Source organism: Acyrthosiphon pisum, chromosome A3 (assembly GCF_005508785.2).
Source record: "Acyrthosiphon pisum isolate AL4f chromosome A3, pea_aphid_22Mar2018_4r6ur, whole genome shotgun sequence".
Classification (NCBI taxonomy): Eukaryota; Metazoa; Arthropoda; class Insecta; order Hemiptera; family Aphididae; genus Acyrthosiphon; species Acyrthosiphon pisum.
This window is the reverse complement of record NC_042496.1, coordinates 32,594,522-32,609,459: the sequence shown is the minus strand read 5'-3', so window position 1 is coordinate 32,609,459 and position 14,938 is coordinate 32,594,522. Positions and strand designations below refer to the sequence as shown.

Sequence of the window (14,938 nt, the reverse complement as noted above, 5' to 3'; positions counted from 1 at the left end):
CACAATATTTATGTATGCCCACCCGCAGAAGCAAACTGACCTAACATAACCTTGCTCTCTCTCTCACCCACTATCATATTATTATTATCATTTATCATCCATGTCCATTGTTCAGAGTAACGAGTACTATATACAGAACGAGTGATCCCGGATTTTGAGATAGTATATTAAAAATTCAAATAAATTATAATAGATATAAATATATACTTTTTATATTCAAATAATTTGAATATCTGGGAATATAATTCCGAGATCCAATGATACCGAAATAAGGAATTCAGCTGAATATTAAAAAAAGTATCTGGATTTATGGTCCAAATACCGATGATACGTCTTACGTATACCTAATATACTTATATTAATGCTGTGGGCTGTTGAGCGGAGATGCTCTAATAATTGCTATACGCGAATGTTTTTGTAATCTCTCTGAATATTATTAAGATCTAATCACTTAACTTTCAACAACGTTCCATGTGTTCAAAAAACATACGAAGCATAATATACGTTCGTTCCAAGCAGTTGAGCTGGTTTCAGAGCCAGGCCCCTCGCTTACTCGTCGTGCAAAGGGTGTGAAGATTATTAGATATTCGCAGGCGGCCGAAGGTGTCGATTCCGTGTTCGATACGAAATATTATATTATGTGCACTCGCACGAGGATACAATGTATTATATGGGACTTGGGCATCATAATAATACTACTTTCGGTTCGTTGACAAACACACACTGTGTGTAATGTGTTGAACACATCTTCGAAAATAGTTTTGTGGTTAACGTAAGCTCGAAAATGCATCGTCGGCTGATTCACGTATATTTCGATGTGAGGTTTGAAAAATAAGTATAATACCCATATAATGCCGGTGGAGATTCTGGTAATATTTTGTTGGATAGGTATGTGACATTAAATCGAGTACTGAATATTTTATACATTTTTAACTACAAAAGATTATCGAATGTTCGTGATTTTGTCAAAAATTTGAATTTTAAAAGCTATAAAAAAAAAGTCATACCGTTGTATTTTTAATATTTTTAAATACTTATAAGAACATTTTATGTTGAGTATTTTATTATATTTTCAAGCTTATTAACTAAAGCCAAAAATTAGAAATGTATCAAAACTTAAAAAAAAAACTAAAATAATATAATTTTTAAACGCTTTTAAAAAATATTTGTGCATACACATTACACTTTTACTTTTTTTAAATTGTAGTAATAATAACTTATGAGTTATCTTATATTACAATTTCTAGCTTTTTGATAGAGGGAAATATTTTTCATCAGAATTGAAAGAAAAAAATTTTAAATTTAAAATATCTATAGATAGCTTAAAAAGAGTCAAAATATTTTGAAATTATGCCATGTTTATTATAAAATGCTTAATTGCTAATATAATCACTGTGAATATGTTAAGTTTGCATGATTATTCGTTTTTTTTAATTGCAATAAAATAAGAAAAGTAATACAATCGAAAACTGGTTTTGTGAGAAAATTCTTGTTTTTTCCAAATTTTATATTTTTCCAAATTATTTAGAAAGGTACACTACTTCAATTTTTTAATGTTGACCTCCAAAATTACCACCTACATTAATTTTCCTCTCTAAAAAATATTTAACTTAAAAATTGAAGCATTTTTTTTTCACTAAAAACAGTTTGTCCGGACACTCAAAAAAAAAAACCATCATCATTATAAAGTCAATACATCACACAGAATCCGAAATTAAAAAACCACTACAGAAGGCGGTAAATCTACGGGTCACTGCAGTGCAAAACGATTATCAAATGTGTAAAAAGGCAATGGTAAAATGAAGCATTTGCACGGGACCGACGGACCGTTCTACAATATTATATATGTGGTTGATGAGAATCGAAATAAAATGGTAAACTTGGGTAGGTACTTGGTTGCTAGATGTATGGGAAAAAAATGATAAAATAATTGAACACGAAATATAATAAAAACCAAATATGATTTATTGCCATCAATCATTCAACATAATATTATTTCATTTAACGACGCACTTTTAAAACTAATGACTGAAAATGGCTCTATATAAAGTATGATAATAAATAATAAGCATTAATATGTTTAATTTACATTCACGAAACGTATCGCATAATACAGGTATATAAATGCGATATCAAAAAACTATATACATTTTAAACGAACGGTTATCCACAACGTTCTGGTATGAAAGTTACTGTTGGATGACAAAACAATTTTTTATTATATCATAATTAAAAAGCACACAGTAGATGTAAATATTATAGTGGACCAATAAACCGAGTAATAATAGCTTATGCGTAAAACTACTAACGAAAAAACAAGAGCACTGAAGTTTGTAATGAATCTCAATTACCTAGTTAGATGTACACGAACTGTAATGAAATTATTAACAAAGATTGTACAGTGCGGGTACGAATTTAATGAAATTATACTTTTTTTTAAATAACTCTCAAAAAAAAAAAAAAAACATTTCGTTTAGGTGCAATATAATAATTGTGTGTATAGGGAGGTGAACGTGAAATACGATGTTGGAATGATATTATTTCTATTTCGCGGTTAATTATCGATTGGGGTTTGGATCAGTTGATCGGAATACTGAGTTATCACTTTAAAACTTAAGTTTATAGAACGCCAAAGTCACAAATAAGCTGAAACTGGATGATGAAAAAATCTTATGGACTTTTAATATTATAAATATGAATTTTTAAAACCTGTAAAACGAAAGAAGCTGTAATAATAAAGGCTAATATTTTGTTTCGTTCACAATTCGTTCTATAATAATGTTTGTTTTAACTTTCCTTTTTCGTTGTTCGTTAAAAATCGGGATTTTCATTACGCAGGCTCAAATATTTAATGATTTATTGGATTTCAAAAAAAAAAAAAAAAATTGTTGTAATTTTCAATTTAATATACTAACTTACTATAAGAGATTTATTGAATTATCCTAATTCGGAATATATAATCTGATTGTGCTATTGTAATGCACTTTTTTCGTCAAGTATAAAAATAAAACATCATATTATCGGGTGCTATCCACTTCTAATGATTGATGGGTTACGAAACTTACGCTTTAAACTTATATTTATTGAGAAATATTTTTGGGACGTAATTTGTTAGACGAGAAGTTTGGAAACCGTTTTCGCTTAAGTCTAATTGATTGATTTGATTAATCAGATTGGTACAAAGTTTGCACAGTATTTAATATGATGATACATTAATCTCAGGAATTTTTCAAGTATATTTTATTGGGTATGATTTTTATGAAAAAATAAATTATTTACCATTTCTTGAGACAAAACCTAACCTACTATAGAGTAGGAATTATTAGTTAAACAGTGTCCAGAAGTAGAAGCATCTTCTATTAAACTCTGTCGCTCCCACTTTACAGGTTATCAAACCCACTGATAGATTAAATCGACAATTACCATAATGTCCTCCAAGAAAGCTAAAAAGAAATTGTTGTGGACACTTAGCATACAAAAGAGGGTAAATTATAATCACGGATAATAATCGCGTACATTGCGTCAGTGATGGGTAATTCCTTTGAATTTGATTTTAATGTACATATTAACCTATTTGAATACGCAATATTATAAATGGATTTTAAGTTTTTTAACAGATTGGGTATTTTAAATACATGAAAAAAAAATAGAATGGATTTATAATGTTTGTATAAAATAGTATTACGTATTGAAATATACACCATCATACAACTTACTGTGGGCGGTTTTTTTTTTTAAATTGTGGGTAAAATTAGGCAAATCGAGTTTAAAACAATCATTATATTATTATTTATGTCATACTTATTATTATATTAGAATGATTTGAACTCAAGTGATACAGTAAAAATATAACAGAATTAACCAATAAGTAATAACTATGAAGTCAGTTCAGAGTTTGTACCTTCTTGATAATAGTATTTTGTGGTCGTGGCATGACTTACAACGACTTACAACGATATGGGCGTTATACTTACTTACTAAAATTCACAAATCTATAATAGATAAGAAAAATAAACTGACGATAGTAACAAATAGTTCGACTAAATATACTTTAACTGAAAAAAAAATATATTAAAAAACGAGACGAGAACCTCTGAAAAACTACTTTTTTCTGACAATAATAATAAATAATATTTGTACTGTAGGCAATAATACTAATAATATGCATTCCGTTACTCGACAATACTGGCCCTGTCTTAGAACATAATATTGTCATTACTGCAGTTGGCACTACAAAATTCTGATCAATCCGAGCGATGTACTGAATATATGGATCCAACTGTAGTCACGTGACGGTGGCATACGATAGTTATGATTTTTCACAGATTATATCATATAATTTATGAATTTTTGGTAAAATTGTTAAATAAAATCTAAAATCGTCGATTGAACTTGCAGACAGTGTCCTCCTCCTCCCACGGTGGCGCATTAACCACGGCAGACAATTAATGTACGTCCCGTCAATATCGCAATACAGTTTTCAACGGCATTTACGCAGATTAAACTATTACAATAATATTATGAACCAAACAGAAATTGTTTTCACGTCGAAGCCTGCCACTTTTTTCAGCTGTGTACCTACCTATAAAGTGCATTAAAAGAAAAAAAAATATTTTATGCCTCCCGTCAAAGAGAGCAGTTAGTTCATAAACGATAATGTCAGCAATCACGGGCACGTCGCTCCGTGTGAACTAAAGCTGGACATTACGTTGAAAGATAGGTACTTGAGATTTAAACCACAAACACGTCATACAAAATGACCATAGTAGATTAGAGAATTATATACGTTGTAATTTTAGGGTATATAGATGTGTGTCGTTGTACCGAGAAAACTCCAGTGTCCCACCATACAGAATTTGTTTTCACGTCGTACCACGTCGAAGCCTGCCACTTTGTCGAGTCGTGTACACACCATAAAGAGCATTAAAAGAAAAATGTTTTTTGCTTCCCGTCAAAGAGAGCGACGACGTCTAGTTCATAGACGAATGTCAGCAATCACGGGCACGTCGCTCCGTGTAAACCAAAGCTGGACTTTACGTCAAAAGATACCTACTTGAGATTTAAACCACAAACAAGTCATACAAAATGACTGTAGTAGATTGGAGAATTATGTACGTTGTAATTTTAGGGTATATAGTGTCGTTGTACCGAGCAATCTCCAGTGTCCCACGACACATAGGGTATTACACGCTTGGGCTGTAAGTGTATAATGGGATAAACATAATAACACATATACCGACAGAATTGTATCACACGTTTTAACCACTTAAAAATAAAAGTTAATTTATTTTTAATTTCATAAATATACTGACGCACAGTGTATGAAATATAGTAACAATCGTGCGCATATAGAGTTTCCCGAAAACAGACATTTTGTGTCGGTTATAATATTAATTTAACAATCGGGACGGTATAGGTATTATTAATTATTTCTACAGACGTCAGATACGTGAACGATTTAATATTATAATATGAATATTTTGGAGATTATTATAAAAATATTAGCACGAAATAAATATCACGTAGGAACGACATTAATAGTTTAAAGGATTAGTTTGTTGGCTAATGTATTTTACGACTTGATCTAGTGCAATTTAGGTGCAAAACCGTCGTGTGGATAAAAATTGCAATAATTTTTTGTTAAAACACGTGAGGTCGTCAAAGATAAAACGCTAAGTCGACGGAGCTAGTTATTTTTTATTTTTTATTTTCGTCGTGCCATTGATAATTATATATTTTCGAGAACGTGGACATTTCCATTCCACCATTAGACGGCGAAGTATATATATATATATATATATATATATAGCATGCATACTTTCGTGTAAACTTTTGAAAAGTTCTAAAACTTTTTTATTCGTAATTGGGACACTGGGCGCCAAATGATGGTCTAATGAGTTTTGAATTATACATTTATTATAAAAATTATACCCCCCAAACCGCTTCCTTTTGAACTCGTTTTGTTTGCACATTAATACGATATTATGATATATTGTACACAATCCATTATATAGATATAATATTGCATAATATAATATATGCGTAACTACTGCAGAAGTCTCCCCGCATGAGATACTCGACGAAAAAATAATTTTTGTACAAAGCGATGCGAAGGATTAAAAACGTGTTCCGGAACGAAGCGTTTTAAAATTATTATAAAAATATCGTAAAATATAATTTGCTTTGAGAACATCGTATAACATCCGAAAATCATAAATGACTTGATATTGAATAGAAAAATATTTAGTAGGGAACTCTGATAACGACGAACTTATGTGAGTAATTCATATACAAGTCGGTTGTTACAACTATTGCCTGCTATATTATTGCAAACTAAATAATATAATTAATCGTCACACAACTTTTTATAAAAAATATCTACTCATTCGCATTATTATTAGTAGTTATTATTAATAGCAACCGAGTATAATTTTAAATATTATAGCCTAGCGTTTCTTAAACTGTCGGTCGTGCCTCTATAGCCATCTTTTTGTGGCTCTCGAAATTTTCTTAAACTGTATAATAACAGCTGTAAAGAACTATTGTTATGTCGTGTATTGTACTAATTGTTTCACCATAGAGATACAGGTTATTAATAATAATAAATAATTAACAACTTCGGCAAATTTTTGTAAATAATAAAAAGTGGACTGTATTATATTGAAATACACCACACAGCATAGAAAATAATATAGATAATAATATATAATAATCATACAAATATTAGGGATGTAGGCGCCCACCTACTATAATATAATATAATAACGGATTACCTACTCGTTATTCGAGAAAAAATATATATAATAATACACGCGCCGCGAAGGCAATAACCTCGGCAATAACAAAATAAACCAAAAATACAAAATAGTGATAAAGTATCATAGACAATTCGCTAGACTAAACCGGTGTGAAAAATAATGCACCGGGATGTTTGGACCATATCATTTACATGGTTCATTATCCCGGTGCGGGATAATGTGGGATAATTTTAAACTGGTTAAGTCTAGCGAATTTCTTATATGGTTCGTTTACATCGCGGTATATCTTAAACCGTGGTTTACATGCAATAAATAATAAACCGCGTATCAGTATTGTGATAACACGTTACCGGTTACCGCCGACCGCTCGACTGTCCATACGAGATACGACCATAACCTCCATGAACGCCTGCTCGCCCGTTCTGATCCCGCGATCCACGTGCTGGCTGGCGGCTGCTGCAGATGGCGCCGAATGCCCGACGCACTCTCGACGTCCGATATGCTCGCACCCGCGCGCGATCACCAACGGATATAAATATAGCTTTAAAGCACCCGCATTACGTCCAGCAATTACACGACGCTTGTAATAATAATAACCGAGAATCGCCCGCTCGGCGACACACAAGGCGTTATACGAAATTAGATGCCACCGATGGCAAAATGCACCGCACCGCATTGATTCCGTAATCAAAAGTTGAGGGGCGACACGACGCGCAAATATGTTACGGAGAACGACGCGACTCCGACAACGGCGGTGGGCACGGAACGACTAATTAATTGTTCATAGGTAGGCCTCTATTCGCGAAAGCCGGTTCACGCTATAGAGCGGCGGGGAGTGGGGTCCTTCTAGATCTTTCTATACTCTATTCCAAATAAGTTTGGAAAAAATCGCGCATGCAGGTCCTCTGTGATTGGCTACAGCTTCGTTACTCGTCTTTCGATACGCCGGTCGGTAGATCACGTGACATACCTGCGTGAAACCGGACGCGTTTTCGTCGTACATTTTTCCAAACTTATTTGGAATAGAGTATAATATGCCTTATCGGCGGAGACCCGTGACCGAAATATCACACTATCGCCGTCGGAATTGGCAACGAACCCCAATTGGAACCCCAAAAATTGCATTGTATGTAATTAAATCAATTATATTGATTATATTATCAAGCCTGTTCGAACGACGGGTGTAAAACGTCACTTGACGGTAAATCGTTATCAAAAGATTATCGTACCTAATACCACGACAGAGTATTCTCAACTTCCACCAACCAATTTTTTCTATCACTGCGACCGAATCCAACACAATGAAGTTTCCGAGTCAGTTTCTATAATGGGGTATTTTGTGGGGGGGGGGGGGGGTAGATACCAATAAGCAATACCAATTATTTGTTTGATCATTTATAATTTAATATTTTATTGTCTTATTTGTATTATTCCGATTATATAATGTGAAAAATAAAAAATAAATGTCACCCACTCAAATAATGAACATTTATCGTAAAAACAATAACCATTCCCAATGGCCACGAGGCCAAAGTTGAAATAAAAAAAATAGTAATCATTCCTCAAACTGATATCCTCAATCTTTGACTTCCACGATAAAATTGACGAAATCAAGCCTTAAAATGAAATGCAACCTTCCGGACGAAATATCTTCAGTTTTCAACCCTCACACCTATTCGATTTTTATTATTATCACCTCGAAACTTTTAAGCAAATGATATTACCAATTGTGTACTTACCCAAAATTATAATATGCGCTTTGTATTTATTTATATCAATAAGCTATTCACTATTATTATAATACATTACTTCATTGTTATGAAATATACAATTAATGTAGAACATATTAATATACCTATTGACATTTTCTATTTTCTATTATTGTTTATATCTACAACTATACGCCAATTACAATGGGTCGTAATTAATTCGAAACTCGTGACATTTTCTAACAACCCGATCCCTTTGACGGGTACCACACGATTGTGCATTACCTACATGGTATTGAAGGTACCACACAGCACAAAATAATTTCGTTATTAATTAATTCAATGCAATAACTATAATACACCAGCCGTACTATATAATGTTATCCGTTTCCGTCCGTACAGCCGTTCATTTCAATAAGTCTTGTTATTGTATAGGGTGGTATTATCGAGCAAACTAACATTTATTTTACTCTGTAATATAACATATGCATTTATTTAATTGAAGTTTTTTGGAATTCTGTAGTACCTATTCTTAAAGATCATAATATTTTTAAACATTTTCAAGTTATATTATAATGAGTGTCCAGCGTACAATGGAAACTTGGTTTTTATTGAAAATTTTAATATATATTTATTTTTATATTTATATAAAAATTCGAACAAATGGTCTCAGAGATAAAATAAAATATTTAACGATTTTATATAGTCAATATATTTAGGAATTCGTGGCTATGATGATTTTAAACTAAACGTAATCACAAATCAATAATCAGTTTTAATCTATAACAATGTTATTATAATTTGTTAAATTTGTGTGAGCACAATTAATCAGCATCTGATATTTGAATATTTTTTAAATATTTTATTTTAATACCCTTTTAATACCATCTACACCTCTTGGCAGGCAAAATTATCCTTAGTTCATAATGTTTAATAATATCTCATAACACTATCACTAAAAATTCAATTTAAATAGTACGTCAGTATTTTTAAAAGAATTGGTGATCATTTAAAAACAAACATTTTTGATCACTACAGGAAAAACTCCTTGACGTGCATAAAAAATAAGTATTTAAAAAGGTGGACTTATAAACACTATTGTTAATGAAAGCTAGGATTGATCATTGATGGCAAATCACTCTGTATAATGCATACGACTTAGTTGAACCACGCCGTGTATTACAGCGAGGGTAAAGATTTTCATGACTTTACACAATAAGTCGAGTAATCCATTTGAGTGGAAATATGTTTATCTTTGTTGTATTATACTTCATCTTCATTGATAGGCGTATTATAATAAGCCGTTAATAGTGCCTATTATGTAGTCTGTAATCGTCTTTACGCGAAAGTTTCAAAAGTCGTTTAATTTTTTCACGGCTCACCAATTAACTAAAAAAGTTTTTTTTCGATAAAGAGGTATTCTTCGTCAGCTTAAAAACTTTGTACATAGCCACAGGTAACTACGCATGCAAATCAAATCTTTATCGTTTATTCGTTTGACAATTACAATGATGTTAATTGTTAGATCAACAACTAAAATTTTGATTTGTGCGATAAAACGACAAATTGCAGTTATGAATATTAATGATTAAAAAAATAAATCGACTATGCGGTAACGACTATAGTTAAACGAAGGTCATCAACCATGACATTCGACGATCTAATATTTATAGTGGATTTAAATGTGTGTATAACCGTGAAGGTACCATGCACGTGACATACATCATAAGTAATGGTGGAAATTTGGGGGTTTTCACACATCAAAGGATTATGTCTCACTACAAAAATGGATGAAAATATGATTATAATATATTTTTCATTAATAAACATTGCCTAAAATGAATACAGTTAATATACAATATTGTATCCATCAAATTGGAGAAAAACGATGGTTTAAGTGTCAGAAGTTGCTGCAATTAATATTTTTCAATTAATGACAACAAACTATTGAAAATTGTTAATTTTGTTCAAATACCAAATGTTGAAATTTAATTTTGAAACGCTTGTAAAAACTAATTTGTCTTTTTTATGGTTTACTATTTTTAAATTTCAAAAAAGAATAACTTATTAGGACCTTCGTATTCGGTTTACAAGCAGGTATTTGTATTGAAATGTTGTGAATTTAAGGTACAAAAAAAATTTATACATTTTTATAATTTCGAATACCTATTAATATGAAAAAAAAAAATAAAAAACTAAAACATTTGTAATTCATATTATTAGTTATTACCTAGGTACTACTTATTATGAAATCGGAATAGCGTTTTTTTCGTTCAAAGCTATAACGTAATATTTTTTCAATATTTTAGCTTATACCCTCTAAACAATATAATATTATGCACCTACATAATACTATTATCACAGATTTAATAAAGTTTTATTTAATTTGTGTCATTATTATCACGCCGATGATAATCATTTCCATCGGAACGCGAATCGCGTGCATGTAAATCGTTTGAAAACCGTTGGACAAGGGATTTTTCATTTTTATCGGACCACAGCAGAATATATCTTGCGCAATATTTCGCTGCCGATTTTCGGAAAAATCATTCTCACATCGGCCGGCGAATATAATGACAACACGCCGCCCAACACGTCGTTGGCACGGGCTCAGATAAGTGTCGGATAAACGATTTTTCAGCGGCGGACTTTGCGCTCATTCTTTCCATTAGCTATCATATATATATAGTGGCTGCAACAGCACTCTCGTCATTAATTTATTACACAGCCTTTATCGGTCAACGCGAGACGCGCTTAGGTATATATTATTATTATATAGCTTCTTCCCGGCTGTACAGCTTCTGTATATGTATAGAAGCCGGCAGCTTTTCTTGTCCGCCACCACAATTAGTCCTCAGCACGTCTGCGATGGGAATATAATAGATCATCCCGGTAATAGAACACGGCCGTGGAGGGTACCTACGGCTTTTTTGGCAAACCACGAAACCACACCCAGAGGGCACTTCTTATCTTCGCGCCGCCGCCGAAAAGGAACACTAAAGGTATATTATTATTATTATTATTATTATTATTATTGAGGCTAGGGACTTCGTGTCCTTAAAAACCTTAAAATATGCATGCATTTATGCCCTAGAGAATCACTAAATATGCTATTAAAATATGCATTTAGAAAATATTGCCCAGAATAAAAATTCTGATTCGCAGCAGTATATTATCAGGTAGGCAATCTACCTGTGGTAGATCGCGGACTCCGTGCTGTTTGTACGTAAGTGTAATTTAACTCTAAAGTATCAAAGTTATACCAATTTTGTCGTTTTTTGATAATTTGATAATTCAAAACCAAATTTAAAAAAAGTAAATTTAACCCCTTAAAAAATTTAACCATTTCTTAAAAAATTCAGGTTTTAAAAAACCCTTTTAAAAAGAATTAACCCTTTGTGAAAATGTAAACCCTTTTTAAAAATTTAACCATTTTTAAAAATATAGTTAAATGATTGCTATTGATTACAAAAAAATATTTTAATTATTATTATTATTATTATTATTATCTATATATGTACATGAAAAATAAGATTAAACACGTATTTTGTTTCCACGGTGAGTCAAAAAGCTTATTTTAATTCGTGGTATTGTTGAATCATGTGTTTGTTATTCACATTGCCATTGGTTACAAAAAAATTGTATTATTATTATTTAGTTTATTCATCACTACCACGTAATTTTTCTCTAACCCCATATCTTAGTCAATTATTTCTTTCATATTATCTTTCTCTTGTCAATAACAAACAAAGCAAAAAAAGAATTAGCCAAATAGGTTCAGCCGTTCTTGAGTTATAAATAGTGTAACTAACATGACTTTCTTTTATATATTATATAAATATAAATACACAGACTAAACTCTGAAACTACTTATCAAATCTTCTTGTATATCTTCTATATACAAAAATCTCGTTTCACAATGTTTGTCCGATTAACCAATAGCAACCAACATATTATAAATCGGTGGATTTTCCTAAAATTGTCTTTCATATAAACCTTCTCCGTGAAATACTATTTCGTATAATAAAAAAATAAAAAAGATCTGATAAGCAGTTCCAGAGTTTAGCCTGTACAGAGATTTTCATTTCATATTTTTTTAGTTAGATATTATACTATAGTTAATATTAAAAAAGTAAAGCAAATAGATTTTTTATTATTATTATTATAATAATTATTGTTATAATAGCTTAAAAACCCATGGAAATTGCCATTGGTTAAACATTTATAAACAAAAATTTCCATAGGAAATCTGAAAATTCCCGTTTGAGAACCTCCCGGGGTTGGTTCTCTCCTTTTTTAAATTAGCCTGTCTTTTAAGTTAGACCAAATTAAACATGGTGTAAAAAATGTCATCAAGATCAGTCCAATACCCAGTTTCGCAGTTTATCCTGGGCAAACATTGTGACACGAGATTTATATATGTATAAAACCATCATACTAATATCTACATTTAAAATTATGTTATTTTTATTCAATTATAAAACTTACACCTATATATTATATTAGGTATAAACAAATCGTCAAACATGCACTTATAAATTAAAAAAAATGGTCAAATATGCAAAATATGCAACTATATAAACTCGCATGAAGTATGTGCGAGCATGAAACAAATTTCTATATAACTTAGCTATGTTTTTAATGATCATTTAAAGCGTATGTAAACTCCTTGAAGTCCCGAGCCCTAATTATTATCAATATAATAATATTATGTTGTATACCTACAATATACTATAGTACGCTCTGATCGTCCGAACGTCGTGGAGGTGATATTCGTTTCGAAAGTGATATTACTATTACACGGTTATTATATATTTTTTAGGAGGAGGCCGATTTCGAACGAGAGTAATAATATGACACATTATTATGCTCATGCAAAATAAAAAAATAATTGCTCGGGAGATTAATTTCGTTTTTGAACTTATATACTTTTCTGTCATTTTCGGATATTATATTATAATTATTATATTGTTGTACACGAGTTTCGATATAAAAACGTACGAAATACGTTTTAATAAAACAGTAGTTTAATAACGTTTTAGGTTATTTTTCTGCAGCAAACGCTTGGAATTGAAAGCTCGATTTTATATTATCGCGTTGCCAATTCGAGTTAATAACAAGTGATAAATAATAACGTACATATGAACAACTTGTGAAATATTACGAAATCAAATATCGTTGTGATAACTTATGATATATTTTATAACATAGAATATTATTAAAAAATGCTTGGGGGCGAGGTGTAGTGTCAGGACTTTCAAACAATTTCAAAACGATTTTTTTCTCTATTTTAGACTATTATTGGTTTTGGTTTTAGTCTCGTTGTTAGTGTAATAACTTTACACATATAACGATATTATACTAAATACGATGCATGTGACATTGCAGGTTTGGTGTGTAAAACAAACATAGCTCGACTTAAAATCTAGTTAACGATAAAGACGCAATATTATTATTATTAAGTATCCCGGGCTGGATAATAATTGTATTCATATATTTTTTGTGTAGGTAGTGGCGGATTTTAACTATGGCAAACGATAGGATATCCATAAAAGTGATTAATATGAAATATATTTTTGGTGATTTTTTTACCAACTACATAATAGGTATATTAGAATATTATTTTTCATATTTTGCCTCATGAAAAGATTTGATAATTAAATTTTTTGTTGAAAAAATACTTCTTGTGATATTTAAATTAAATTGAAATGGAATATTAAAAAAGGCGGGTAAGTCGTGGATGTCGCTCTGCTGTACAGTAGGTTACAAGTGGGTTACTGTAATGGATGGAATTAAATTTGAATCCAATGATATTATATCATTGTATACGAAAAACGATTCTGAACGGAGATGATTTGTCAGTCTAGGATATATTATTTTTAAAGAAAAACTTATGGAGAACCTTGTACCAAATTTTAAAAACTTAGTTATAAAAGAAAAAATTTTTACGATTTTTCAACCACTAAATTACTTGCAAATTTTCGCAATTTTGACATATTTCGTATAAATTTGAACTTTAAATGCTTATAAATAAAAATTGTGACAATGTATTCCTTTTATTTTGCAACTGCTATTGTAAAAATATGTTAGGAGCCTTGTATTAAATTTCCAAATCTTAGAATTAAAAAGAAAAACTTTTATGAATTTCTGTCTAAGATAATTTGAACATTGCCGTAATTTTTACGTATTTAGTCAAAATTTGAACTTTAAATGCTTATAAAAAAAAAATCGTGACTATATATTTCTTTTATTTTTCAATTGCTATTGTAAAAATATATTATGAGCCTTGTATTAAATTTTGAAATCTTAGATATAAAAGGAATTATAATTATGAATTTCTAGCATAAAATAATTTACGAATTTTCGTGATTTTTACATAATATGTTGTCAAAATTTGAACTTTAAATGCTTATAAATAAAAATTGTGACAATGTATTCCTTTTATTTTGCAACTGCTATTGTAAAAATATG

The 14,938-nt window shown here is 30.7% G+C and overlaps 1 protein-coding gene across 4 annotated transcripts in view; it reads right to left on the bottom strand.

Annotated features, from left to right (window-relative positions):
• Positions 1 to 14,938, bottom strand: part of LOC100573428 (peroxidasin homolog) — a 459,362-nt gene that overhangs the window by 103,932 nt on the left and 340,492 nt on the right. Inside the window, exon 1 of one of the 4 annotated variants that reach the window (XM_016807736.2) lies at positions 7,109 to 8,580. The exons of the other annotated variants lie outside the window; for them this stretch is intronic. The gene's annotated coding sequence lies outside the window, so the exon portion shown is untranslated. Of the gene's footprint in view, positions 1 to 7,108; positions 8,581 to 14,938 lie in introns of those variants that run through there. 4 annotated transcript variants of the gene reach the window in all.